General features: G+C 47.8%; 1 long non-coding RNA gene across 2 annotated transcripts; it reads right to left on the bottom strand.

The window, feature by feature from the left end:
- On the bottom strand, nt 1–27,988 carry LOC120234095. 2 transcript variants are annotated; one of them, XR_005528985.1, is made up of 3 exons: nt 27,743–27,988; nt 27,214–27,363; nt 1–170 (listed from the first exon to the last, which is right to left on the bottom strand). It is a non-coding gene; the product is annotated as an uncharacterized LOC120234095 (long non-coding RNA). The 2 variants fall into 2 exon arrangements; XR_005528984.1 differs by lacking the exon at nt 1–170 and adding an exon at nt 3,682–3,990.
- Between the last annotated feature and the right edge of the window lie 2 nt (nt 27,989–27,990).

Here is a 27,990-nt window from a genome sequence, read left to right as displayed (position 1 = left end):
GTTTTATTGCTCGGCTCAGGCAAGGGATGGGAGGTCGGGTTTGAACATGCAGCCAGGGCAGCAAAGCACTGGAGCAGACGGGCCGCTATGTGGGCGGCAGGGTGGGGCGTGGAGCTCAGGGCTCCTCGTGGCTCCCAGACCTGTGGTCTCTCTCAGCCTCACTCTCCCATCTGAAAAGTGGGAAGGATAAACCATGATACTCTCAGCTCATCAGAAGGGGCGGAGAAACAAGCACAGTGCCTTGCACCTGGTAGGTGGCTTGACAAATATGTGGGGAGAGAGTTTGCACGAAATATTAAAAAATGAATGTCCCCTCTGTCAGTCGACAAAACTGAGTCCATCTTCCCATCTCTCTCCCCTTCCCCAGTCCACACTCTGTTCAGACCCACTTCTAGCTTCAGATCGTCTGTTCTCTGCTATCCTCCATGCTCTCAGGGAGCGGGGCGGGGGTGGGGTGGGAATCACAGGCTTCTGAGTCACAGACCTGTGTTCTAATCCAGCTGCTCACTGGCTGGCTGGCCTTGTGACCCCGGGCAAGCTGAGTCACCTCTCAACCGTCTGCTTTCATTGAGATTCCTTCAGGTGCAAGAGTCAGAGGTCCAACCAGGCTGGCTTAAGCCCAAAGGAGGGCGGAGGTTAGGGTTGCAGATTTAGCAAATGAAAATACAGGATGCCTAGTTAACTGTGAATTTCAGATAAACAGCTAGTTTTTTGTACAGATAGGTCTCAAATATTGCATGGGGCATACTTATGCTAAAAAATACTCTGGGTCAGACACTCAAAATTTCATGGGCTAACCTGTTTCCTCTCTGGCAGCCCTAGGTGGGGTGGGTACCTACTAACTCATGAAACAAGCTGGATCTGGGAGTTCAAGTTAACACCAGGAGTATTTTCTCTCTCTCTCTCTCTCTCTCTCTCTCTCTCTCTCCCCCCTCTCTCTCTTTCCCGTATCTGGGCTTTGTTTTCTGCAGCCTCAAGGAGGCCCACTCCTTGTGGGGACAGACAGCCATCAGCTGTTTCCTGCTCCCTAGGACCGGTTATGTGGAAGACCCACCCTCCCTTCCCGGTTCCTCTCTCTCTTCCATCCTGTGCCCAACACTGGCCCCTCACCTCTGGTCTACCCCCTGTAGTTAGCTCTTTGCTGCCCTAGACTGTGCCACCCATCAGGGCCAGCAACTTTGGATCTGCCCCTCACTTCTCACAGCGTCCCTTGGCCTCTCTGGGCCCCACTACAGCTTGGCCTGTGGCCCTGTGAGTCTTCACGCTTGCTTTTCCCTCCCTGGAGTGCCCTGCACTGTCCTCTCTTGTCCCCTGCTTCTGTTTGCCCACAATGGACCATCACAGTGGATGTAGCAGCTCTTCCGGGGTCGCCTCTGACCTGGGCATCCAAAGCTGGCTCTCTGCATCTAAGCCATTTTGGCTCTGGGCTTCAGTTTCCCAATCTGTGAGGGGAGGGGACTGGCCCAGCCAGTGGCCACAAACTCCAGCGACACAAGTTTGGATGAGGACCTCAAATAAAAACCACGGCCCTGTTTGGAGGGGGCAGAAATAACTGAGCTCTGGCCCCCTGTTAGGTAGAAAAGCCAGCCTGATATTGCAGTGCTTCTGATTTTCCTGAAGAACAAGAAATCTCAGGATGAATGGAAAGCTCTCCATTTTGAGCAGCAGTTCCCATTTGAGACCTCTGGACTAGACTGTCCAGCAGACCGGGTGGCGGACCAGAACTCTACGGAGCAGGAGCTCCCTGTCCCCTGCCCATCCCTGTGCCAGCCCCACTGGCACAATGTGGAGGCCGGGATCACAATGAGAAACCCAAGGCTCCCAGAGGAGCGGTCGCTTGCCCGAGGTCCCAAGGCCCTCAGCGGAGGACCTGGAGGTTCAAATCCCAGTCTGCACATCTGAGCACTTTGGAGAGCCTTCTGCCAGGCCAAACTCTCTCTCCCCAGGTGGAAACAGACAGAAGGTCACTGTCACGTTGAAATAAGACTGTTGGCTCAGAGTCCTCTTTCCTACTGATCAGCCGCTAACACAACCAGCGCTGAGGGCCGATCACGTCTGATGGGGAGAAGGATACGACAGTGTCACAAGGACCTGAGTGGCTTTGATGAGAGTAGATGGCTCCTGGGGCCAAAACAGGAGCTGTCGCAGCTCTCAGCTCTCATGGACTTCTCACAGAAACAGGGGTGGTGGCTGCTGGCTTCTGTCCTTCACCACCCAGCCCTCACACCCTCCTCCCGTCAGGTTTAGCTTAAGCTAAGTACGATCATTGCAAAGTCTTAAATCACAGGCCCGTGCAACTGGCAGCAGGGGGCCCCATGGCACTTGGCCGCAGTTTCCATCTTTGGCAACATTTGCCTGGATCAGTGCGCATGCTTATCACCTGGCCACAGTTTAGAGACGTGCAGACTCAGAATGAACATTTGAGTGCCTGCTGTGTGCTCTGTGTTGTGCCAGGCGCAGACGACTGGCATTTGGTCTGTACTGCTCTAAGGGAATAGAGAAGCCTTATTGCCCCTGAGGTGCTATGGGAGCAGAGCAGGGAGAGATTCCTCATCCGGGGAGGAATCGGGGGAAAACTCTGTAAAGGAAGAGGCCCTGAAGCAAGGATGGGAAAGGTGTGTTGGATCGGAGCCACATGGAGCTGAGAAGGTGGTGGTGGGGGGGGCATTCTCTGTGGCATAAACTACATGCGGAGGAATGCAGGCGGTCCCAGCTCTGCCAGTTCTGCCTCCTGAATGCTTCCTGTCTGCCCCCTTAAACCCAGCGCATCTCAATCTAGTCATTTGCGTAACCCCCTCGCATATATATTCATTTCACATTTTTCTTTAAGTCGGCTTACAGATTTTTAGAAAACTTACGTTATGAAGAATCATTCTCTCCCAACAGTAATTAAAAAATAGATTTTGCTTATAAATAGATGGTCAGTAGAAAAATAAGAACACCGAAAGCAACACAATGCTACTGAAATCCAGCTGGGTTCTGCCCCCACCGGGGTTGGGGGTGGGGGAGGGGGGTTGCTGAGTCTGCAGCCTAGTCTCTTGTCATTAAAAAGAGAGAGCAGCAGGTGTTAGAGAGGTATGGGTCCACCCCAGCACCACCCTGAGACTTTCCCCTTGAGATAATCAGGATTGAGTTAGGACTGAAACACGAGGGACACTTGCTTTAAGCTTTATGCATCCCCCATACACGGACCCTAGATACCAGTGTCCCCACGCTTTGAAGAACTCTGTCCCAGCCAAAGCCTGAGCCAGCCCTAAATGACACGTGTGCCTCCACGGTTTCCCTATAGATTGCTGGTTTGCAATTGTGCTCTTGGGAGACGGTAGACTCTGGCTGTACCTAGAGGCCGTCGTGGAGGGAGAGCACTTTGCATGAGAGTAACCACCACCACCCCACAACAGCATAGTCCCCATCACAGATAACACTTCTACCAGGCCCTTTGCTAAGCATTTAAACATACTAAATTATTTAATCCTCACAAAAGCATCAATGATGACAGTGCCATTATTATTCCCTTTTTACAGGATGACAAAACTGAGGCACAGGAAGGTTAAACACCTGCCCAAAAGCAATGTTGCCCTCTTTATATACCGGATGCCCATCCATGATCTCATTATTTTATTCATTCTTTCATCCAGGTGTTAGGCAGTCATGCACTGAGTATCTTTTATGTTTCTTTTCCTTTTATTTAAAGCGATACTGTGTTTTCAAATGAAACATGCCATTTCCGGCTCTGCCCAAGCTTTGACTGGCATCCTTCACTGCCAGCCTCCGCAAACAGCCTCCTGCTGCTTGTGTGGACTGTGGCACGGTGCGCAGCCCAGGTCACCCATCAGGCCCTGGGCATCTTCCTCTGCTTTCAGGCTGCTGGTGGCTCTCGCCTAGTCCTTCTCCGGGAACTGCACTAGACTCAGCGGGGACTGCGCGACTTTCTGCTCCCTCCACTCTGGTTAGGGTGGGGCACAGCTGGCCACGAGGGACAGACCTTTGCTGGGGGGGAACAAAGTGGAGACTTTGTCACTTTGGGACCACTGTTGGGGCTGCCCCTGCTCCGAGCTCCCCACGGGTGGGCTGAGGCCTCTGTTGTAGCTGCACCGCAGACCAACTGCCCCTTCCCGGCCCGCTCCTCATGCTCCTTCACAGGTGGTTCCTGAGCCTGACCCCGAAAATGCCTGGGAGACTCCCCTAAGAGACTGTACAGAGGCATCTGTCCCCATCTGAAGCTGGAACCAGCCCTGTCTTCTCAGTGGCCCCCCACAAAGCAAAAGGGGCCCCAGTGCCTCGGACCTTCCCAAAGGGTCTTGATGGCACTAATAAGGCCCAGGGTCACCTCAACCTCCACAAGCCCTGAAAGTCGTGGAGGTGGTTAGTCTCTTTATGTCTGTGTTTTCATACATTAGCTAATTAGATTTGTTCCCAGGCCCCATTACTGTTTCGTCAAGTGCCTCGTGGCCTTGGCTCTAATGACAGGCGGCCACACAGGCTGGTCCAGGAAGATGCTCTCTTTCAGGCCCACAGGGATCAGCCAGGACAGGAGAGAGGAAGGAGGGGAGACTGGATTACTGGGTGTCAGGGATGGGTCACTGATCCCCTACTTCTTTCCGCCTTTGAGAGAGGAGAACGCAACCGGCATTTCCCCTTCTTAAGGAGGCATCTTTCCAATGCAGTCAGAAGGCCTGGGTGGGAAGTAACCCACCTTTGCTCTATTCTTAAGTGGCCTGCTCAAATAGCCTATCTCTGCCCCAGGTCTGACCCCTAACACTTCTTAAATTTAATTGCAAATTACTGTCTCGGCAATTCCGCAGGCTTCCCACTGTAGCCTAAATCCAGCAATAAAGGCAGAAAACAAATGGAATTAGACCCTGCAGAGGTGATCTGGGGATGTGGACGTGAGGCCTCACGAGTAATGTCACTTAGCATAAACCAGGTGGTGGGAGTCAGTCTGAAGGAGCTCCAAGGTCACCACGTCCAGCTCTGCTTCACATCACAGGAGGAAGGACCAGGATGTCCAGAAACCGTCCGAAGAACAGAGAAACATGGGAACCAGGCAGCCTGGCCTGTCATCACCTCCCAAGGCCTGGCCGCCACATCTGTTTTGTGAGTACCTACTATGTGCCGGGTCATGAGTCAGTGGCTCTCAACCTCTCTGGTCTTCAGATGCCTCTACATACTTCAAAATTATTGAGGAGGGACCCCAAAGTGCTTTCGCTGCTATTTATCATATAGAAAACAAAAACTGAAGAACTGCATGAATATTCATGATTTTCTTCATTTCAAAGTAACCCATTACATGTTAACACATCACATATTTTATGAAACGAAAACATGTTCATATTTTACAAAAATAAACTCTTATCAGGGCCACCTGCTTGGTTCCGTCAGTTAAGCTTCTGACGCTTGATTTCGGCTCAGGTCACGATCTCACAGTTTGTGAGTTCGAGCCCCGCACTGGGCTCTGTGACAGTGTGGAACCTGCTTGGGATTGTGTCTCCCTCTCTCTCTGCTCTCCCCCACTTGCTCTCTATCACTCTCAAAATAATAATAACCTGAAAAAAATTTTTAAAAAATAAAAAATAAACTCTACCTAAAGAACGAAGATGATTAGTGAGAAGAGGGACACTGTTTTACATATTTTCAAATCTCTTTAATGTCCAGCTTAATGGAAGACAGCTGGATTCTCAGATCGGCTTCTGCTTTCAGTCTGGGGGAATAGCCTATTCTAGTTAAAATGTAGAGAGAAAATCTGGCGTCACACAGATATACAGCTAGAAAACTGAGAAGCATTCTAATAGCCTTTTCAGATAATGATGGATATTCTTTGTACTACAGTCACACTTGACAAGCTTCGGTTAAGCATAGCTACAATGTAAAATCCGAAACTGCCTTGCTGAACTGTTCTACTTTGCCCCATTAAAATCCACTGGTCTGTCTCCCACTTTGAATGGATATCCTACCCAGGCAAGATTTCACAACATCTTGATTGCTCACTCAGAAACAACTGCTTCACAGACTCCTGCAGATTTTCCAAACATTGACACATTTCATGGTACAGTACCACAAATTCAAATTCACCAGTTATTGCTGCAATTCTCCTCCAGGACATTTAATGAGAGGATGTCAAGTTCAGAACGGCAGATGAAGCTTTCCAAACTTCTGCTTTTCACTGAGCTTGAACTTCATCGTTGGTAACCAACACTGCCAATTGCTTTCCTTAAAATGACAGGCTCGCTTAATTCATTTTTGAGAGAACATCTGCAAAATGCCCAAATCTGAACCACCATGGTGTTTGTCAGTTGTTCTTTCAAGTAAAAAGCATGTGTCATGAAAAAGCAATGACTAATTCAGCTCACGACTCAAATCACGCATGCGCTTTTCCTCCACATTACCTTCAACTGTGGTGTTTTTGTATGCAGCCAAAGTGCTTTATCTGTACCTCCCACTTTTCTTTACACAGAGTATTAAAAAGACAAGGGTTGATGGGGCTCCTAGGGGGGCTCAGTCAGTCAAATGTCCAACTCGTGATTTCGGCTCAGGTCATGACCTCGGCTTTGCGGGATCGAGCCCCGTGTCAAGGCTCTGCGCTGACAGCGGACAGCCTGCTTGGGATTCTCTCTCTCCCTCTGTCTCTCCCCCTCTCCCCTGCTCACATTCTCTCTCAAAACAAACAAATAAAAAAGGCAAGGGCCAAGATTTCATAAACTTAATCATTTTGCTGCCTCATTAAGGGCATCCTTGGTGAAACTGGCATGTGTTTTAATGCAACTGTGTGATGGTCACGGGTATGACCATTCCTTGTGCGTTTTGATGCCATATCCTCGATTCAAACCAATGCTGGCACTTTTACCCACCACCACTACCTATGTTAACAGGATGAAAAATCCAAATAATGTCCTAGAGTTATGAAAATAGTTTTGACCTCAAGGACCCCCTGAAAGAGTTTTGTGGGCTCCCAGGAGTCTGTAGACCGCTCTTGGAGAACTGCCAAGCTAGGGGAAGTGCAGCCATTACTACACCTCTAGAAACTTCCAAGCTGCCCAAGAAGATAGAGCATAAACAGACACAGCTACCATATGATGTGATGCCAGGATGGAGGTGTGGCAAAGCAGGCAATTTGTCTTACTCTGTGGAAACTGGCAAAAGTTTCACAGTGCAGGAAACATTTGAAATGGGTCTTGAGAGTTAAGTAGGAGTGCACCCAGAAAGAGAAGGTGGACTTCTCCTGAAACTGTATTCCCAGTTGCAGAAGGATGGGTCTGGGGCAGGCAAGGCCTTTGGAAACAGGTACAAAACCAGAAAATAAATAGGGGAGTTCACATTATTAATAAAAGTCATATTGGTCACCATCCCGGAGCACCCCCTATATACCTCACACTTTACATACATTATCATATTTAATTCTCTCCCAAACCTTATGAAGTGCATATAATTATCTCTTTGTTTAGAGAAGGTGGGTGGGTAACTTCCTCAAGGACACAGAGCAAATTCATAAGGGAAAACAAGATGAAAACCAGAACTGCCGGCATGAACGTAGGTCAAGTGCTCAGAAAACTGCCTGGCACATAGTAATCACTCTGTGTGTGCGCTCCCAAGGGCAACTCAGGAAAACCGGTCATGCTGGGGCTCCCAGGTCCTATTTCCAAACGCTCCCAGCCTGTAGGGACCTCTCCTAGAAATGGAGAAATCTGTGTAAAGACTTTGTAGAGACGATCGATCATTTCCAACGTGTTTCATCATCTTTCTAAGGCGGGTACGAATGTTCTACCCGATGCCACCACGGGGTTCAGTTTCTGTGGCCTGGGCTCGGCCACGATGGTGATGCTCCAGCACTTTCTACATGTCAACCTTGGGGTGCAACACTTCACATACGTTATCCAGGTTCATGCTGAGCACAGCTCCTGGGAAGGCTCCAGACAAGTCACTCTCCTAGAATCAGAGACCAGAGCCACGGCCAGTGTGATCAGATTCCCCAGTGCGAGTGCTTTCACTCTTCCATCCCCCTGGCTGGTCCTCTGTGCCATCAGGCTTGGCTGAAATAAGCCAGGGCAAAGCTGGAACCAGTATTTTGGGGGTGTCTTTACCTGTGCCGGACCTTTTACCCATGCATTATCTCATTTCATCGAGAAAACAGCCCTGAGGTACAGGAGATGACCCAACCTGCAATCAGCTTGCCCACATCCACGGGTCTCGAGCAGAGCAGGACCGAGACTCAGACTCAGGTCAGCGTGAACTCCCGGTCCATGCCCGATGTGTCACGCACATTGCTTCTGCTGCATTAGGACATGTGGGTCTTCTGGGAGGGCCGAGGGAAACAACTGTGCAGTGAGCATGGGTGACAGGGCTGGTTACTTCCAGTGAGAGGGAAGCGGGGAGGAAAGGTCTGATGCCAAAAGGAGCTGGGGGCAGGGGACTGCCACGAGGGGGAGAAGGACAAGGAAAGAAGAAGGAAGGTCCCCACGGAGCAGGAACGGGGAATCTGGGGAGAGCGGGTTAGTCTCATTATCGGAATCAGGAGTGTCCACCCCTCCAATTCCTTCAAGATCATTCCAAACACCAGGGCTCAGTTTAAGCGCCGCCACTATCAACGGAGACTTCCTCCAGCCCACACTGAACCCGATGTCTACTGGCATCTGCAGCCCGAGCCTCTCTCTCCGGATGTGAATGGCGTACGGACGGTCACATACTGCGGTCTGTCTCGAGCGTCTCCAGATACAAAGTTCCCTTCACACACGAGGCTCCCACTGACATGGGAAGTTGCTAAGAGGGTAGACGCTATCCTCTTTATTCTTCTTTTATTCTTCACAGGACCCAGAAGACTCGCAAAAACAGACATATGCTCCAATCAATGCATGTGGTGGTTGAACTGTTCCCATTTTATAGAGCAAAACAGAGGAACTCCTATAAATTAAGTCCATAGGTCCAGGGCTATCTGATTTTTCTCTAACAGTAAATCTCCTGATCACTACAACACTTCAAATCAAAGGCAAATAAGTGTGGATTGATTTAAGAAGGAAGAGGAGGAGGAGAGGGAAGAGGAACAAAGGGGTAGAACAGAGGAGGTGGGAGGAAGGGGAGAAAGATGAAGGGGAGGAGAGAGAGGGGAGAGAGGAGGAGAGGAGGAGAGGGAAAAGCAGGGGATGGACAAAACGAGAGGAGATAATGAGAGGGAGGAGGAGGTGGATAGGGAAGAGCTGAGGGGAGGAAGGAGGAGGGGGAGGGGATGAGGCGGAGGAAGGGAAGGAGAAGGAAGACCGGGAAGATGTGAGGAGGGGAATGGGGAGGAGGGTTTTGCTCTGAAATGGGACATAGAGCTTAAAACTGAAATGGGTACGAAATCAGATTGGCGACAGAAATAGCACTCTTTTCCGAAGCATGAGTTCTATTTTGCCTAATCTAAAAAGAGATTTTTCTGCGATACAAACCTCCCCTTCTGTGCCTGCTTCACCAAGATGTAGGTTTTAATTGACTTCATCGAGTATGAAAACCTAACCCACCGCAGAATGAACCATCTTCGGGGCTCTGTCAGGTTAATCTCCAAAGAAGTCTGGCGACAAGGCCAAATCTTGAAGCAAAACAGAACAGACACCCAGAATCCGCAGCCCAGCCGTCCCTCACGCAGCACAGCCTGGCACTGGGATGGTGCCCCATGCGGGCAGACCTTGGCAGCCACCCTGAGACCTGGGCCCACCGCAGTGCTCAACACCATCACCTGTTCACATCCCTGAGTTTACAAACGCAGCCAACGACCCTCAAACATAACCACTTTCATTCACATCAGGATTCACCAGCTAATCTCAAAACTGGCCAGATCTCAGACTTTCTCTACATGGGTTTTCATATTTCTTTTCTGTGGCAAATACTATTAATAAGGAACCTCCAAGATGATTCGAGCATTCTGGACATTTTTATGGGACTTGAACCTTATCTGAGGATTCATCCATGTACTGAGAGGTCAAGTTTGACCGAATGGGACTCTGTGACCTATGCTACAGGTCTCGTTCTTGCCTTTTCTCTCACTTACCGTGGTTCAGAATTCTGTGTTTGGGGCTCACTTATCTTGTGTCTGTTTGCCCCCTTAAAAATACTGATGTCCATAAAGACCAGAACCGTGTCTATTCTGTTCACCACAGAGCTCCCCAGGTACAGAATATGACCTGGCACTAATATGACGAATGGCACATGGTAGGTGCTGCACAACATTTATGGAATGAATGAATGAATGAACGAACAAATAAATGGGGTTGGAATAAATGCCTCTTAGCTTCTTAGCTCTCTGAGACAGAGTCTTGGGCTCAATTTTACCAGAAGGCCCTTGGCTGCCTGCTTGGGGTCAGCAGTCACATCAACATGGTGTTGGGACCCCAGATCTGACCTCCAGGGTGGCTGAGGGTCCCCATTTGACACACATGAGACGGGGAGGCTTCGTCACAAGGGTGAGCTCAGGCTGGGGACCTGGAGGACAGGCCCACCATGGAGCTTACTTGACCACTGTCCCAGTCAGTACCCAGCTTGGGAAGAGCATCTCTGACTTCAGCAGCCAGTGCAAGCTTGTGCTTCACACAGAGAGGGCAGCAGGAGAGCCTGGTGGTAGAAAGGAAAGTCTATATATCCCCACTGTGGCACCTACCCCCAGCCATGACCCCAAGTTCAGGCAGACATGCACTTTTGGAAGGTGGGCCGTATATAATAATGTGCAGTCTGATGGAGCTATATCTCTAGCTTGCAAGACCTGTCCCCTAATGAAGTCACGGCAGGTCCAGGACACAGAGGAGGCCGGGGCAAGCCTCAGGGGAGATACAGGGAGATGTATTCCACCCCCGGCACATGTTCTAGACGGCAGGCCCAGCCCCAGTCCTCCAGCTAGGCTTCCCATGGAATGACTTCTTCAGTGAACCCATCTGGTACCCCTGTCCCGCTGCCCCATCAACCATGGACACACTAACCTGCTAGCCAGGCTCGTTCTCACCTCCAGGCCTTTATGCGTTTGCTTCCTTCCCCAGGACCTTCTTTCCTCAGGTCTGAGCATGGCAAGGTCCCAGTGCAAACACCACCTCTCAGAAGAAGCCTTCCCTGCCACCTACTCATATGGACCCCAAATGATTTTGATCTTGGTTTTGCTTGTTTATTTCTCCCTTGCTTGTAAGTTCCAAAAACTGAGACCAGGCCACCTTTCACGTCCTCCCTTAGCCCAAATCCCAGCAGATGACAGCACACAGAAGGCACCTGACAAACATTTGGGCAGGTAAATGAATAAGTGACTGAATGACTGAATGCCTGTGCTCAGTTCAGTAGTGAGCACCAACATGGTGTCCCAGGGGCCATTCAATGCCAGGCCGGTCCAGTACTGACACTAATCCCAAGTTCCCTGGGATGGTAAGACCAAAGCTCTCAGGAAGACTCTCCCTGTAAGGACAGGCTCTACGTCCAGGTCTGGCAAGTTTTTATTTTTATTCAGCACTGATTACATGGCAAGCACTTGACCTGCAAGCCTTTGTCTAGTTCACAGCTTCCCTCTGAGTGCCCACCATGGTGACTCCTGTCTCACAGAAAAGAAGCCATACTTGGGGAGGTTAAGCAACTTGTTCAAGGTCTCTTGGCTGCGAAGCCAAGGACCTCATCTGGCCTGCCCCTGGTGACCTGGGGCTCAAACGCCTCTTTCCTGCCTCCCTGCACCCCATCAAGTCAGTCGGGAAGCCCGTGTCCATAGGGGGCAGTGTAGGAAAGAGCAGGTCTCTGAAATGACTGTTCCTATTCCTTCACCCAAGTATTTACCAGGCCCTTGCTCTGTGTAGGTGCCCGTAGGGCTGGGACGCAGAGACTAGGCCCCACCCACCTGCAGCTCAGGGACATTCACGCACAGTGAGTCATACCACAGTGGTCTCCTAGAAAGATCTTTCCTTTTTTTTTTTATCTTTAAGAAATGCATTTTGTTCTTTTTCTTTCATAGTTTATTGTCAAGTTGGTTTCCACATAACACCCAGTGCTCATCCCAACAAGTGCCCTCCTCCACGCCCATCACCACCCTTCCCCTCTCCCCCACCCCCATCAGCCCTCAGTTTGTTCTCAGTATTCAAGAGTCTCTCATGGTTTGCCTCCCTTCCTCTCCCCACTATTTTTCCCCTTCTCCTCCCCCATGGTTCTCCGTTAAGTTTCTCCTCACCCACTTATAAGTGAAAACATATGGTAGCTGTCCTTCTCTGCCTGACTTATTTCACTCAGCATAACACCCTGGAGTTCCATCCACATTGCTACAAATGGCCAGATTTCATTCTTTCTCATTGCCATGTAGTATTCCATTGTATAGATAAACCACATCTTCTTGATCCATTCGTCAGCTAATGGACATGTAGGCTCTTTCCATGATTTGGCTATTGTTGAAAGTGCATTGGGGTACTTGTGCCCCTATGCATCAGCACTCCTGTATCCCTTGGGTGAATGCCTAGCAATGCTATAGCTAGGTCATAGGGGAGTTCTATTGTTAATTTTTTGAGGACTCTCCATGCTGTTTTCCAGAGGGGCTGCACCAGTTTACATCCCACCAATAGTGTAGGAGGGTGCCTGTTTCTCCACATCCTTGCCAGCATCTAGAGTCTCCTGATTTGTTCATTTTAGCCACTCTGACCAGCATGAGGTGGTATCTCAGTGTGGTTTTGATTTGTATTTCCCTGGAGGAGGGATGCTGAGCATTGTTTCATGTGTCTGTTGGCCATCTGGATGTCCTCTTTGGAGAAGTGTCTGTTCATGTATTCTGCCCATTTCTTCACTGGGTTGTTTGTTTTTCGGGTGTGGCGTTTGGTGAGTTCCTTATAGATTTTGGATACTAGTCCTTTATCTGATATGTCGTTTGCAACTATCTTTTCCCACTGTCAGTTGCCTATTAGTTTTATTGATTGTTTCCTTTGCCGTGCAGAAGCTTTTTATCTTGATGAGGTCCCAATAGTTCATTTTTACTCTTGATTTCCTTGCCTTGTAGATGTGTCAAGTAAGAAATTGCTGTGGCTGAGGTCAAGGAGGTTGTTTCCTGCTTTCTCCTCTAGGGTTTTGATGGTTTCTTGTCTCACATTCAGGTCCTTTATCCATTTTGAGTTTATTTTTGTGTGTGGTGTGAGAAAATGATCTAGTTTCAATCTTCTGCATGTTGCTGTCCACCATCTGTTACAGAGGCTGTCTTTTTTCCATTGGACACTCTTTCCCGCTTTGTCAAAGATTACTAGGCCATACATTTGTAGGTCCAACTGTGAGTTCTCTATTCTATTCAATTGGTCTGTGTGTCTGTTTTTGTGCCAACACCACATTGTCTTGATGCTTACAGCTTTGTAGTAGAGGCTAAAGTCTGGGATGGTGATGCCCCCCCATTTTGGTTTTCTTCTTCAATAATACTTGGCTATTCAGGGTCTTTTGTGGTTCCATACAAATTTTAGGATAGTTTGTTCTAGCTTTGAGAAGAATGCTGGTGCAATTTTGATTGGGATTGCATTGAATGTGTAGATTGTTTTGGGTAGTAATGACATTGTAACAATATTTATTCTTCCAATCCATGAGCATGGAAAGTTTTTCCATTTCTTTGTGTCTTCTTCAATTTCCTTTGTAAGTTTTCTACAGTTTTCATCATACAGATCTCATATCTTTGGTTAGGTTTATTCTTAGGTATTTTATGGTTTTTTGTGCAATTGTGAATGGGACCTGTTTCTTGTTTTCTCTTTCTCTTGCTTCCTTATTGGTGTATAAAAATGCAACCAATTTCTGTACGTTGATTTTGTACCCTGCAACTTTGCTGAATTCATGGATCAGTTCTAGTAGGCTTCTGGTGGAGTCTGTCAGGTTTTCTATGTAGAGTATCATGTAGTCCGCAAAAAGTAAAAGTTTGACTTCTTCTTTGTCAGTTCTAGATAGATCACATACTGGGTCATAAAGCAGCCCTCAATAAATATAAAAGAATTGAGATCATACCATACACACTTTCAGATCACAATGCTATGAAACTTGAAATCAATCACAGGAAAAAGTCTGGAAAACCTCTAAAAACATGAGGTTAAAGAACATCCTACTAAAGAACAAATGGGCCAATCAGGCAATTAGAGGAGAAACAAAAAATATATGGAAACAAATGAAAATAAAAATACAACAATCCAAACTCTTTGGGATGTGTCAAAGGTAGTCCTAAGAGGAAAGTATGTTGCATCCAAGCCTATTTCAAGAAATTAGAAAAAGTGCAAATACAAAATCTAACAGCACACCTAAAGGAACTAGAACAAGAGCAACAAGAAAACCCCAAACCCAGTAGAGGAAGAGAATTAATAAAAATCACTGCAGAAATAAACAATATAGAATCCAAAAATACAACTGAACAGATCAATGAAACCAAGAGTTGGGTTTTTGAAAAAATAAACAAAATTGATAAACTTCTAGCCAGGTATCTCAAAGAGAAAAGAGCACCCAAACAGACAAAATCATGAATGAAAATGGATTTATTACAACCAATTCCTAAAAAATACAAGCAATTATCAGGGAATACTATGAAAAATTATATGCCAAAAAACTGGACAACTTAGAAGAAATGGGCAAATTCCAAAACGCACACGCACTACCAAAATTCACACGGGAAGAAATGGAAAATCTGAACAGACCCATAACTAGTGAAGAAATTAATTCAGTTATCAAAAAGCTCCCAACAAACAAGAGCCCTGGGTCAGATGGCTTCCCTGGAGAATTCTACCAGACATTTAAGTCAGAGTTAATACCCATTCGTCTCAAGCTATTCCAAAAAATAGAAATGGAAGGAAAACTTCCAGACTCATTCTATGAAGCCAGCATCACTTTGATTCCCTAGCCAGAGAGACCCAGCAAAAAGAGAGAACTACAGGCCAATATCGTTCATGAATACGATGCAAAAATCCTCAACAAGATACTTGCAAATTGAATTCAACAGCACATAAAAAGAATTATCCACCATGATCAAGTGGGATTCATTCCTGGGTTACAGGGCTGGTTCAATATTTGCAAATCAATCAATGTGATACAACACATGAACAAAAGAAAAGATAAAAATCCTATGATCTGTCGATAGATGCAGAAAAAGTATCTGACAAAATACAGCATCCCTTCTTAATAAAGACCCTCGAGAAAGTCGGAATAGAAAGAACTTACTAAAACATCATAAAAGCCATTTATAAGAAGCCCTCAGCTAACATCATCCTCAATGGGGAGAAACTGAGACCTTTCCGCCTGAGATCAGGAACACAACAGGGGTGTCCACTCTCACCGCTGTTGTTTAACATAGTGCCGGAAGTCCTAGCCTCAGCAATCAGACAACAGAAGGAATTAATAGAAAGATCTTTCTTAATTAATGGTTAATTAATGGTAATTAAAATTCCTCAGGTTTTGAGGATTTCTTCAAATTCCTTGGGGGTGGGGGTTAGCAGTGATGGTATGCGAAGTGAGTGCTAGTGTGTCAATTCAGGGGACACACCTGAGGCTACGGGTAGCAGGACAGAAAGGTGGGAGGCCTTGGACACACGGGCAAACTGGCTAGGTGGGCTGGCCTCCCAGGGCTTGCCCCAGATTGGAGCCATTTCCTCCCCAAATTCTGACTTCCAGCTCTCCAGCCATGAGCTCTGGACCCTGGCAGAGGACCGCAGGGCACTGGTGGGGGGAAATGTGCCCTGCTCAGCATTTTGTAGCAGGTCTTAAAGTAGAGGCACCAGGACCTCTGCTGAGACACTGGAATCTTTCAATGTGAAGCCCAAAGTTCGTTCTTTCTCTCTCTCTTTCTCGCTCTTCCGTTCATTCATTCCTGGCAAACGTCACATTCTCTCCTCCTTGCCTGTTGAAGCCCATTGTCATTCCGGTAGCATTTCAGGCCACTGCAGGCATAGCGGAGGCTTCCTCTTCCAGATTTCTCTGTCAAATCGCTGGCAAGGACAAAGCCGTTGGGAGCAAGATGCAGTAACTAGCTTTTTAATTTCATGGCCCGAGGTTGTCAGGACAGTGCAGAGAACATTGCCAACGATTCGGAGCACGGCCCATGAATCTGGGGCACAGCAGGCGAGAACAAGGGACACTTCAACTGGTGGGGGTGGGGCTGGGTGCTGGCAGCCACTTGGAGGAGAAAGTTCTCTTCTTCCAAATTTGTTTCGCTTGGATCCCATGTTAATTTAAAAAGATCAATTCAGCAATTTTTCACCCTTCTGCAAGAAAGTGTTTCAGAGGGCTGAGAAAGCAAAAAAGAAGTGTGCTCTAAGGATCCTTCTCCAGGGGGCACAAGGATAGGTGGTCATAGGCTGCTATGAAATGGGGCTTGTAAATTTGAGGGAGAGCCGCTGTATTTCCACATCATCTTTGCACACGTGGATGACGGCACAAATGCACCTCCAGATTCAGACGGTGACACTGTCACAGCGAAAAGACCTGCACCCCAGCCCCCAGCTCATTGACAGAACTGAGTGTGACTGTGGGTCAGGGGTCCTCCCTCGGAGCTCTGCAAATTGAAAGGATTGAATAAAATAATCTCTAATATCCTTTGCCACCTTTACGCTTCTCTGCTTTTTCCAAGCCCATCGTTATCTTAAACCTGGGGTCTCTGGTCCTTGGGCAGAACCTCTGCTGGGTCTGAACTGAGAGGACTGAGCCAGGCCCACCCAGGAGGGGAGTGACAGAACCGCATCACGAAGGACAGTCTCCGCTTTACAGTCACACTGCTCAAGATTCCCAGGTGCGCATACCCATGCAGGTTAACGCTTACAGAGATAAAGTGGTAAACTTGCACTGGAGTTTTGATTTACGGTCCCCACCACTCTCTCAAATGCATTCTCTTTCAAGTTCCTCACAATCACCCCATGCGTGAGGTCCTGTTATTTGCCCCATTTCACAGATAAGGAGTGTGTGATTCACGTGCCTCAAGGTGGCCCAGGTGTGACAAGAACGCCCTTCCCCAGTACCCTCTAGCCTGCTCTGGGCTAAGGTACACAAGGCTCGCTTCCGGGAGGTGGCTCGTGAGGGGAAGAGAAGCCAGTTGCATCTTGCTAGCTCTTTCCCTCCTGCCTCCCTGTAGACTCACAACTGCCCCCTAATTGGCTGTTTCTGTCCAAGGCTCCTAGTCTCAAGCAACATGACGGGCACTGGGAGATTGAAGCTGAAAGGGAATTTATAGAAGATACCTGGCAGCTCATGGAACAGATGGGAAGGCTGGAGAATGAGGCTTAGGAAGCAGGAAAGAAACAAGCAAGGTCACACAGCCAGAATCATAACCCAGACTCTCACTACGGATCCAGCCCAGCATCGTCGCCACTGCAGCTGCTACAGATGCACGGCCCCTGTGACCACAGCTTTGCACGATCGCTGCTGACTTTGGCCACGTGCCTGCACCTGAGCTGCAAGGGAGGCTGGGAAGTGGGCAGTGTCTGCCATTTTCACCTTCCAGAGGAAGACTCTGCCTCTCAACAAGTGTCCAAGGGTGGAGCAAAGCCCCAAATGGGGAGGGTACTGGGATGCCAGGCAACCACACAGATGGGAAGTGCACCAGTGGTCAGGTAGGCTAGGTAGTGCCGTGTTAACAAGAATTCCTAAAGCTGAGTGGTTTCCAATCTAAAGACCTATTTCTTGTTCACTCTACATATCCAGCAATGGCCAGCTGGGGGCTCTGCTCCAGGTCATCCTTGACCCAGACCTCAGGCTGACAGAGCACCTACCATTTCTGATACTGCCCACTGTCACTCCGACAGAGGGACAGGGAGATTCGAGCGACACGTGTCACTTCTACTCATGGCTCACTGGCTGGACTACTCATACGGTCCTACCTTGGGGCCAGCAAGTGCAATCCTGCCTGGAGTGTAGGAGACAGAAAGCTGAGAATATCTGAATGGCAATAAGGATGCCTACAGTCCACTACATGAACCCTGCCAACCACAGCCCACCTAGGGAGAGAGTAGAGGGGGAAATGCACTGAAATGGAAACAGGAGACTTGACTTTCATTCTAGGATGAGCTACCAAGGTCTGTGTGTTCCTCTAGCACCTCCAGAGGCTCTAGGAGTCCCCCACTTGTGGGTGCAGTCACAGGAAGCAGTCCACTCAAACTTTAAGTGGCAGCAGCAAATGTCAGAGCACAGCCCACCATGAAGCACTGGGAAGGCCAGGAGTAATCCAGGCCAGAAGTGCAGATCAGCTTCCTGGAGCTCTGGTGAGCCTCCTCGCTCACAGGCTCCTTAGCCACTGCACTGTCTCCCCAGAAAGATAAGCACTTCTCTGTAGCTCTACATTCTCTCTGCAAATAAACCCTCTGCTTGCAACTGGCTGACAGCAGCAGGAGCTGGGATGTCTACAGGCCACTGGGCCCATAATCTGCTTCAGCCACAGAGGGACAACAGGCAAGTAGAGTCCCAGAAAAGTTCAGAGAACCAGGCACTGAGAGTGAGGGTCTGCATCTCTGAAGGGCCTCACACACCTGGGTCTCGCTGGCCCCACAGCCCCTCCTTCCGTTGTGATGTAGACACTTTTAAAAGGAGTGAGAACAATTATTGGTACCATCTTGGCCAATGACCACAGACTAAACACCAAAGCTCCCGTCAACACCCAGTCCAGGGAAGAGTACAGTTGTACCTTCTCATAAGTGGGCTTCATAGATACAATACAGACCACTAGTTTCCTCCCAATGCACATGTGCCCCTTCTTCCTTAATAAAATGAATTTTTTTTTTTTTTTTTTTTTATTTCTAGGAGAGAGAGAGAGAGAGACAGCATGAGCAGGGGAGGGTCAGAGAGAGAGGGAGTCACAGACTGAAACAGGCTCCAGGCTCTGAGCTGGCAGTCAGCACAGAGCCCGACGCGGGGCTCAAACCCACAAACCGCGAGATCATGACCTAAGCGAAAGTCGGACGCTTAACCGACTAAGCCACCCAGGCGCCCCAATAAAATGAACCACAATTTTTAACTGGAGGCTGCATCAGAAAGCTCTCTAAGACTGTGGCCGGCCATCTTGGATCATGAGGCAGCACTTTCAAGATGGTGGAGCTTAGGAGTCTGAGCATCATGGAGCCACCCTATCGGCCCAGGACTGCCTTCCTCCAGACTTTTACATGAGATGAATTCCTGTTGTGCGTCAGCCACTGTTATTTTGTGGTTCACAGTTATGAGCGGCAAAATGCAACTGTGAACAGCTACAGCAGAAGCAGAAAAGTCATGTTAACCACTCCTGTTTTCAAAGGAGAGTGGATTGTGACAAGAATGACCTTCCTGTTTGGATGATGTCCTTCTTGGGCCTGGAGATGCAAAAGCAGGCCTGGGGCTCAGTTTGGAAAAAGGAGCTAAAGAGAGCTGACTTACATTGCACCCCATCATGAGAAGTTGGCATTCCCGTGGCGAGCCGTGAGGGTGGGAGTGAAGAGGAGGTGGGCACGGGGAGAGGGGCCGGGAGATAATAAGTTGGCTGGAGGCTAGTGCACTCATGAGGAGAAAAAGCTGACCACGAATCCCTCAGGATATGGAAAGTCCTCTATGAACAAGAAGGTCGAAAGTACTATTTGCAGTTTGTTTTAAATGTTGCTGAAATGTCAGTGCCTCCTCTGATACCCTCAGAATTTCCGTCAGTACTAAAGAATCAAGATGCTGAGTGTCATACGAAAATCCATAAGCTACAAGGAATAGGGTAGAGGTGAGAGCATGACCATGGAGAATTTGTAGAAATCGTGGAGGGGGTCAGGCTTGGCCTTCGACAGGGCTCAGGAAGGCCATGGTAGGTCTTAGCTAGATCTCAAGGGACAGCAGACATCTGCCACACAAGATGACTCTTACAGCCTCCTCACTGGTCTCCTTCTCTCGAGCTTCACCCAGTCCAATCACACGCTGTGCTGTCCTAGAGAAATCTGATGCTGGTCCTGCCTATTTAAAGCTCATCGTCTCTACCCCAAGGTCAAGTTCAACCTCCAAAATGGTAGCATCTGAGGCCCCAGTCCACTTCATCAATTTCATCTCTCTCTCTCTCTCTTTTTAAGTTTATTTATTTACTTTTAAGAGAGAGGGAAGAGAGAGAGAGAGAAAGAGAGGAAGAAAAAAAATCTCAACTAGGCTCCACATCATCAGCACAGAGCCTGACTCAGGGCTTGAACTCACGAAGTGTGAGAGCTGCAATCAAGAGTCAGACGCTTATCCAATTGAGCCACCCAGGTGCTCCAAACTCATCTCTTGCTGGTCCCCACCACACCCCACCCCAAACACATGCTCTGTAACCCCCAGAGCTTGTGGACGTGCAACTCTTTTCAGAACATACCTATGCTCATCAAGCTTCTGCGCCTTTACCCAAGCGGACCCTCTGCCTGAGACTCCAGGCCTCTCCTTCTCTACCTATCCAGGGAATGTTCTTAATCACAACAGAAGTGAATTCTGGCTGATTTATGCAGTAAAGAATGTAGTAAAGGATATAGTGTGGCTTCCAGAATCTCCGGGAGGGCCAGGGATCGAGGCTTGAGGATGACAAGGACAGGGGCCACACCCAAAGTCCCACTCCTAAATGTTTCATGGTGACACCACCGCCCCAAAGCTGGGACAGACAAGGCAGTAGGTGCCTCTGATGCTGCCCATGCAGGCACGGGACCCATGGAGGAGCTCTCGCAGGGCTCCTCTGAATGGCGCGCCATCTCCCCCTTGTATCTTCATAGGCCCCCCTGCGGCATCAGAGGGCCAGCGTGGCCTCTGATGGCTGGAGTCCAGGCTACATGTTTGGGAAGCTGAGAAATCAAGTCCCTGGGCTCTCCGCTTCCTGCCAAGACTCATAAGCTGGGGACTGCCCAAATGCAGGAAGGATGTTCAAAGAAACTTCCAAAAAGATGGGCAAATGCCCACTTACTCATCGAGACCCTGCTCCAATAGTGCCTCCTTGGTGACGTCCCCAAGGCTGCCTTGAGCAGTTCTCTGCACTCTCTCTGTTCCCTGTGCACCCGCCTCCCTCTTCAGGCTCTCTATTAACAACCTCCCTCCAGGTTTTGAACTCTTCTAGGACAAGGACCAAGGCAGAGATCATGTCTGTATCTCCCCCCTCTAGCCCTCTGTACCTAGAACAGAATGCCCATATTGCTATTTCCAAGTGAACAAATAAGTAGTTTAGCTCTACTATCAAGGACCCGCGCTACAAGAAGGACAATGAGTAATGACCACAATGCACTGAGCGCTGACTGTGCACTCACTTCTGTGCTAGGTACTTTCTGCACAAGATTTTATTAATTCACAGAACCAAGTCGGGCCAATTTTGATCCTCTCTGTTTTGCAGGTGGGGAATGTGAGGTCTAATAAAGAAGTTAAGTAACTTGCCAAAGACACTCAGCCAGCACTGCTGACCTGGGCCCCAAACCAGAAGGCTACCTCATAGGGTTGGCCAGAGAAGGCAATGGAAGGAAATCAGGAAGCTGGCCCAGCACTATGTAAGTCCATGGGCAGCTTCTAGAGCCTTCCTGCCAAGGTTGCCTCAGGGGAGGGTAAGGACACAGGGTGTGGGAGCTCCCAAGGGCTCCCTACATACCTCTGTCCTTGAGGTATCCCTGCAGGATAGGAATGTCCCACTGTAGCCTAGAATCCCTAGCAGAGCAGCCACCAGGGCAGGGCTGGGGGTGGGGGACAGCAGACAGTGGGTAGAGGCAGGGGGGAAGAGGATGCAGCAGGTTGTCATAGACCCAGGCAGGGCCACTCCACCACCAAGGGCTACATTAAATGACAGCCCCTTTGGCCCTGAAAGAGCTTCCTGAGTTCAGGAACAATAAAATCTATGTGCGTATACCTCCTTACCTGTGCACGGGCCCTTTCCTGCTCAACAAGCCATCACCGGTCTTCTCTCTAGAACAATCACAGATAGCCTGGATCTAGAACTTAGCACCTGCCAGCCAGGGTCTCACATAATTCTTACAACATCCCTATGAGATGGGTGCTGTAATTACCGTCATGTCACACGTGAGAAAACAGAGGTGCCAAGAAGGGAGCTGACCCATGATTCATAGCTACAATGTGCTGGGCCAGAGTTCCATCCCAGGCCTGTCTCCAGAGGTCACGGTCCTCCTCAAATGTTGCAGAAGGTAGAACCTAGGCTTAGGCATCAGGCGGACCCAGTGTGAACTCTGCTTATGACTTTCCCTCCCTGCACCTCAGTGTCCTCACCTGTAAAATGAGAAGAAAGTCTGTCTGCCTTACAGGGCCCCTGTCCCAACTACAGACAAGGGGGGTAAGGTGCTTCCACCAGGGCCAGGTATACAGTAGGTCCCCGATAACTATTACTTCCCTCCCTCTGGCTGGGGCAACCCGCTGTTCTGGTCTCCTCCTGCCATAAATCTTTGGAATTTCAGTTGTGTTTCCATATAGATCTAGCCCACCCTAAAGCCAGCTGTCTCTCAGAAATGGAAGGGACTTCCCTCAGCTGAGAGATCTCTGCTTTCCCCGACAGGGCATGGCTACAGAAAGTGGCCCCTGAGTCACACCCAGACACCCAGCATCAGGCCTCCCTCTGCCTCTACACCCATGATGGTGTGGGGGTGGTGGGGTGTTGGAGGGCCATTCCCCTTGGCCTCACAATCCAGTCCTCGAATTTAGATGTTCTTTCCAAATACGGCTAAAAATATAGTCACAGAGAAACACCGAAGGGACAAAGAATACAACTGTCACACAGCTTCAACTTGGTCCAATGGTTATACCACAGGGCGTGCGGCACTCTTATGAATGTATATGCATCACATGTGCATTAAGCCTGAATTATCTTAGAAGCAGCACCATCATGTCACACTGTGTTGTGTGCATCTGAAAGATGAGAGACTGTTATTGCCACCTGTCACAGAAGGCTTTCTGGCTACCCTGTTTCAACTCCCTTTTTTTGACAGGTAAGTGGTCAGGGAGGAGACATCACATGCCCAGAGGCATATTCAAGGGAACCTTTACCAAAGGTAATTGCTTTTAGGTCAAAGTGGCCACGTGGAAACAAGGTTTGGGGTTAAGGCAGGACTTGGGGAGGGGACGATGGTGAGAAAGCGGGAAATGCACATGCTGAAGACCATCACCCTTTCTGGCCTGTTGATGGGTCCAGAAATTTCTACCTAGAGGGGCCACAAGCCTGAACCCTGGCCTGTTGTCAGAACCTCCCAGGAAACTCGTTTAAAAATGCAGATGGCCATGGCCCACCTCCAGGGACTGCTTCTGTAGGTTTGGGGGGATGGCTGAGTATCTATATTTTTAATGAAAGGTCCTCAGGGAATTTGTATGGCCACTAAAGTTGAAGGACTGACTGAAGCTTTCTCAAAGGGGGCACATAGTAATTGAGGCTGATTTATAGCCATTTCTAGATATGAGCTGAAGGGATGGGCCCTGGGAGAAGCAAGTCGATTCACTGATGCATCCAATCATCCATTCATTCGTTTTTAGCATTCAGTTATTTCCCAGCTGATGGACTTAGTGGGGCAATGTGGTCAGGGTTGTATCAGTCAGACTGGACTAGGGTATGCTGCATAACAAACAACCCCAGGGGCTTCAAGCAACCAACGTTTATTTCTCCCTCCTGCTACATGTCCATTAGGGACCAGTGGGGCCTCTGCTCCACATCTCCTCACTTTGGGACCCAGGATGATAGACCAGCCACTATCTTAAATTGTGCTGCTTATCATAGCAGATGGGAAGAGAGTTCTTGGAGGCTCTCGTGTTGGTTTTTAAATGGTCTGTCACTTCTGCTCACAACTCACTGACTAGAACTGGTTACATGGCCCCAGCTAACCCTCAGGTATTGGTTCATGACCGCTGTGCCTTTATGCGATAGCAGGGAGGGGTGGTACTTCTATCTGTAAGGCAAAGCTTTCCCAGGAACCTCAGCTGATATCTCTTTGGCCAGAAGCAGGAGCTACAGTCACCCCTAGCAACAGTGGAATCTAGAGAGGTATATACTTTAACAGGGTGCATTGCAGCCTCTAATGAAACTGGGTTCTGTTGGTAAAGAAGGAGAATGAATACTGGATAAGCAGCTAGAAATAACTAGGTAGAGAGGGAGTGTCATTGGCAAATGAGAGACAGTGTTGGAAGTGTGACAACAATGAAGGGATGGCGGAACCAGACTCCAACAGCAACTGCATGGAGGATTTGACTATGAACTTGGCTTTACTGAGCTCACCAGTTTGGAGGTTGGCTGAGTGGCTCCCTGTGTCATCACAAGGTTAAAACTACCAAAGTAATGTGTCTGTTAATCAACATTTCTGCCCCAATAATAGACACAACTGAGTGCATTAGAAGGTCGTATTAAGACCATATCATCAGCTATTAAGGGCCTACTACATACCAGGTTCTGCATATATATGATCACCCTAATCTTCAGGACACCAAGAGGTAGGTATTGATATCATCCCCATTTTACAGATGAGCAAACCAACACTCATATTGGTTAATGGATGACCCTACATCACAGAGTCATTAAGCAGAGGTGCTATGTCCCAACCCAGCCCAGATTCCAAGCTTCTCTCTTTTCTCATTATCTCAGGTTGCCTCTTTTACTAGACACCTTTGAGTAATAATAATTTGAAATGACAACGTGTTAAAAACACCAAAGCCCAAAATGTTATCTAAGATGCATGTCTGATAATAAAGGCGGTTAATAGTATTGATTGGTGCTGAGGACTCCTGGGTATTAAAGCTCTGTTTTCTTAGTGTGTATTTGGATCCATGTTGTCATTAGATATGCTGGAAAATATCAGACAGAAACAAATAAAACCCAGTTGAGATCACATGGTATAGACGTAGCCAACACACTACAGGCAGGCAATCTTGAGAAACTCTGGATGCTGTTAATTAGGAAACGAACAGCTGTCCAGCCTAAGAATTGGCAGGGCTCTCTGGATGACGACACAGGAACAAGGAGAAAAAGGGCCACACCATGAACAAGAGTAAGAATCAACAATGTGTCTACCCCGAGCGGCTGTGGTGTCTAAATGCAGTCCCAGATTCAGTCATCGTGCGCTGGAATGCTCTTGCGTATGGACCAGGATCTTGGAGTACATGGTTGTAAGGTTACCAAGGCAACCCACAGATTGACTTCTGACCTTGGGGCCCGCTCCCTGCCCCAGCCTCCTAGTGTGTTTAGTCATATATTATGGACCATTTAGGTATAGACTATGGACAGCTCACTGGACTATACCTGACTCCTCTCAATATTCACTATATTCTGACATTTGATTGAGGGTAGTATCAAAAATCTTAAACAGCCTTATTCTATAGTTAGAGGAGCAAATTTCCCATTCATTATATTTTTCGTCCACCCCATCATACATCTTCCAAGAGCCTGAATGTACCAGGCCCTGTTCTAGGTGAAACAGACAGTCCCTTCATGGAATTTAGAGGTCAGCAGGGGAAACAGAGATAAATCAAATAACCCCCCAACCCAAAGGTAAATCTGCAGCTGAAATATGTTATTAAACATTTGCTAAGGGCCAGGAATTATACTAAAAGGATTGCCAAAATGGTGCTTAATCTTCTCCAAGGTCCTGAGGAGTAGAGGGTGGGAGACATGATTCAGCTTTCCCAAAGTCACACTGCCCCAAAGTGACAGCTGGAATTCCAATCCTGCACCATCTGATGCAAAAAGCCCCTGCGTGAACTTGGCTGCTTTTTCATATCTCCCTTGGCAACCTATAGATCTCAATTCTTTCCAGCTCCTGCACTTTCTCTTGCGAGACCTGGGTTTGGACTTAACAGAGTTTCCACTCTTTAATGCAATCTTTGATATAAAATAGTCCAGAACCTAGTATATGCAATTCACTGGGATCAGGAAACTTGTTTGATATCAATTTTAAAACTGAGATTCAACAATGATTTTTTTTTCCTAAAAAATACCTGAAAACGAGACTACCTGGGCCAAAACTAAAGCAATAATCTATAGAATTTCTAAAGGTGATGGATTATTAACAGAGCAATGGCGCCCCCTAGTGACCATTGTGTGTTACACATTCCTTGACTGGGGATGAGCACATTCTAGATAGAGATAAGTGGTGCCCTCCTATTGCAAGTCTGGATGAATAATAAGCCGCCTCCACTCTTGATCACCTTGGCTCCTCAAACGCCCACCCCACCCCATTTATATTAATTACAGGTGCAAGGTCACAGACATATGGTGCAGAATCTTTTCACGGTTCAAAGTTCCACCAACCAGGACACAAGTTGCCCATAACCCACAGTGAGATTGCCAAAGGGTGAACCACTTACTACCAATCTCCAGGATCACATTTCCATTAGATCAACAGATTAATCCATCATTTCCTGCTATAATGCTGCTTTCTTTTCTGAAGGTTGTGGCTTAAATGACTCCCACCATCTACACACACACACACACACACGCACACACACACACACACACAAACACAATATACACACTCTGATCCTATCCTAAAACTACAGGAAACAGACAGGAACATACACATTCACTTTAAACTAGGTATTGTGCTACAGGATGGGGACACAGTGATAAACAAGATGTAATCCCAGCTCTAAAGCTTACAGTCTAGTATGGGGAATAAATGGCTAATTAGTCTATAAACTCTTCACTTTTAATTATAATAACTGCTACAAAAATGAGGCTCTGAAAGTCTGTATCAGTAAGACCAAAACCAGATTAGGTCAGAGAGTCAGAAATGTGCCCTGGGGAAAGAGTTAGGTGTGCTGTGCCAAAAACAGATAAAACGCTGGTCAAAGTGATCAGAGAGCTTGGAGGAGAATGAACATGGGGCTGGGTAGCCTGAAATGGGCTTCTCTTGGGGCTAAAGGTAATAAGTATGAGGTCAGTTAGTAAGAACAAGCATTAGATAATCTCAGAGATGGTGAGGTATTGAGAGACTGTCATTAACATTAAAGTTTGTAATCAACTGAGGAAGACAGAGGTGATGTTAAAGGATGAATATAAACTAACACCTGAATACTTATTTTGAGGAGTAATTTAAACTCTCTTGAGTAGAAAATATTAGTGTGGAGAGCATCCCAGATCTGTCTAGTCTGTCTCTTCTCAGTAGCCACAGATATTGCAGAGTTTATTATTTATATACTCCCTCCTCTCCCACTGCTTATATAAGATGAGAACATAACAATAGCACACACAATTGCCCCAGTCCTGGGCAGGAGTTGAGCTAATAACAGGCAAAAGGCTGGAAGGAGAAAATGGTGGCGGCAGCATGGGGTTCCCATGGTGAACTGTGGCTAAAAACAAGTCTGGATAAAAAGCCTTACCTAGTGTGTGATGCCAGCTAGATTTCAGGAAGCAGCATACCTTAGGTTAAACACTGCAAGATTTGGATTCAGAAAACCTGAGTTCAAAGCCCTTCTTCAGCCTATAGCTATGGGATCAGGGCAACAAACTCTCTGTCTCCATTTCTGTATCTGTAAAACAGCAATAATATCTGCATTTTAGTTTCTCATCAAGTCGTGTTTGAAAAGTGCTTAAGCATCATTCCTGGCACATTCCATTTACTCGACATTAGATTATTATTATCACTACCATTATTATGACTCTAATATCTGGGAGGAAAACCACATACATAAGAAATAATTCAGGGAAACTTTTGTCTTCTTCGTCACAATGTTCTGCTATTTTCCAATTTTCTAAAATAAGTATGCACTGCTATTAAAATCTGAAAGGTGAAAAAATATTCACACATAATACAAATTTGACTAGTCCACTGTTTCCCAAATTTCCCGCGCTCCTATTGTTCAAGGAGGGCGTGGGTGTGCGTGTAAAGCACAGATTCCTAGGCCTTACCCAGTAATACTGAATCCGAACATCTCAGGGACAAGCCTGTTGATTTACACTTTTAATCAGCCCCACAGATAATTCTTATAATCGGGCATTTGCCGGGACCTGCAGATTCAAGGCGAGCGCTGCAGTGACTGGACGAGGAAGGTCAAGCACAGGTTGCGGCAATCACCAGTGCCTGAGCCTACAATTCCCGTACTGCCCCGCAAACTGTCGCCAAGCCAGCCGGAGCCTGCCGGGAATTGTAGTTTCGT

The sequence above is a fragment of the Hyaena hyaena genome, unplaced genomic scaffold, assembly GCF_003009895.1.
Source record: "Hyaena hyaena isolate Hyena2069 unplaced genomic scaffold, ASM300989v1 scaffold_102, whole genome shotgun sequence".
Classification (NCBI taxonomy): Eukaryota; Metazoa; Chordata; class Mammalia; order Carnivora; family Hyaenidae; genus Hyaena; species Hyaena hyaena.
This window is presented reverse-complemented; position numbering and strand designations above follow the sequence as displayed.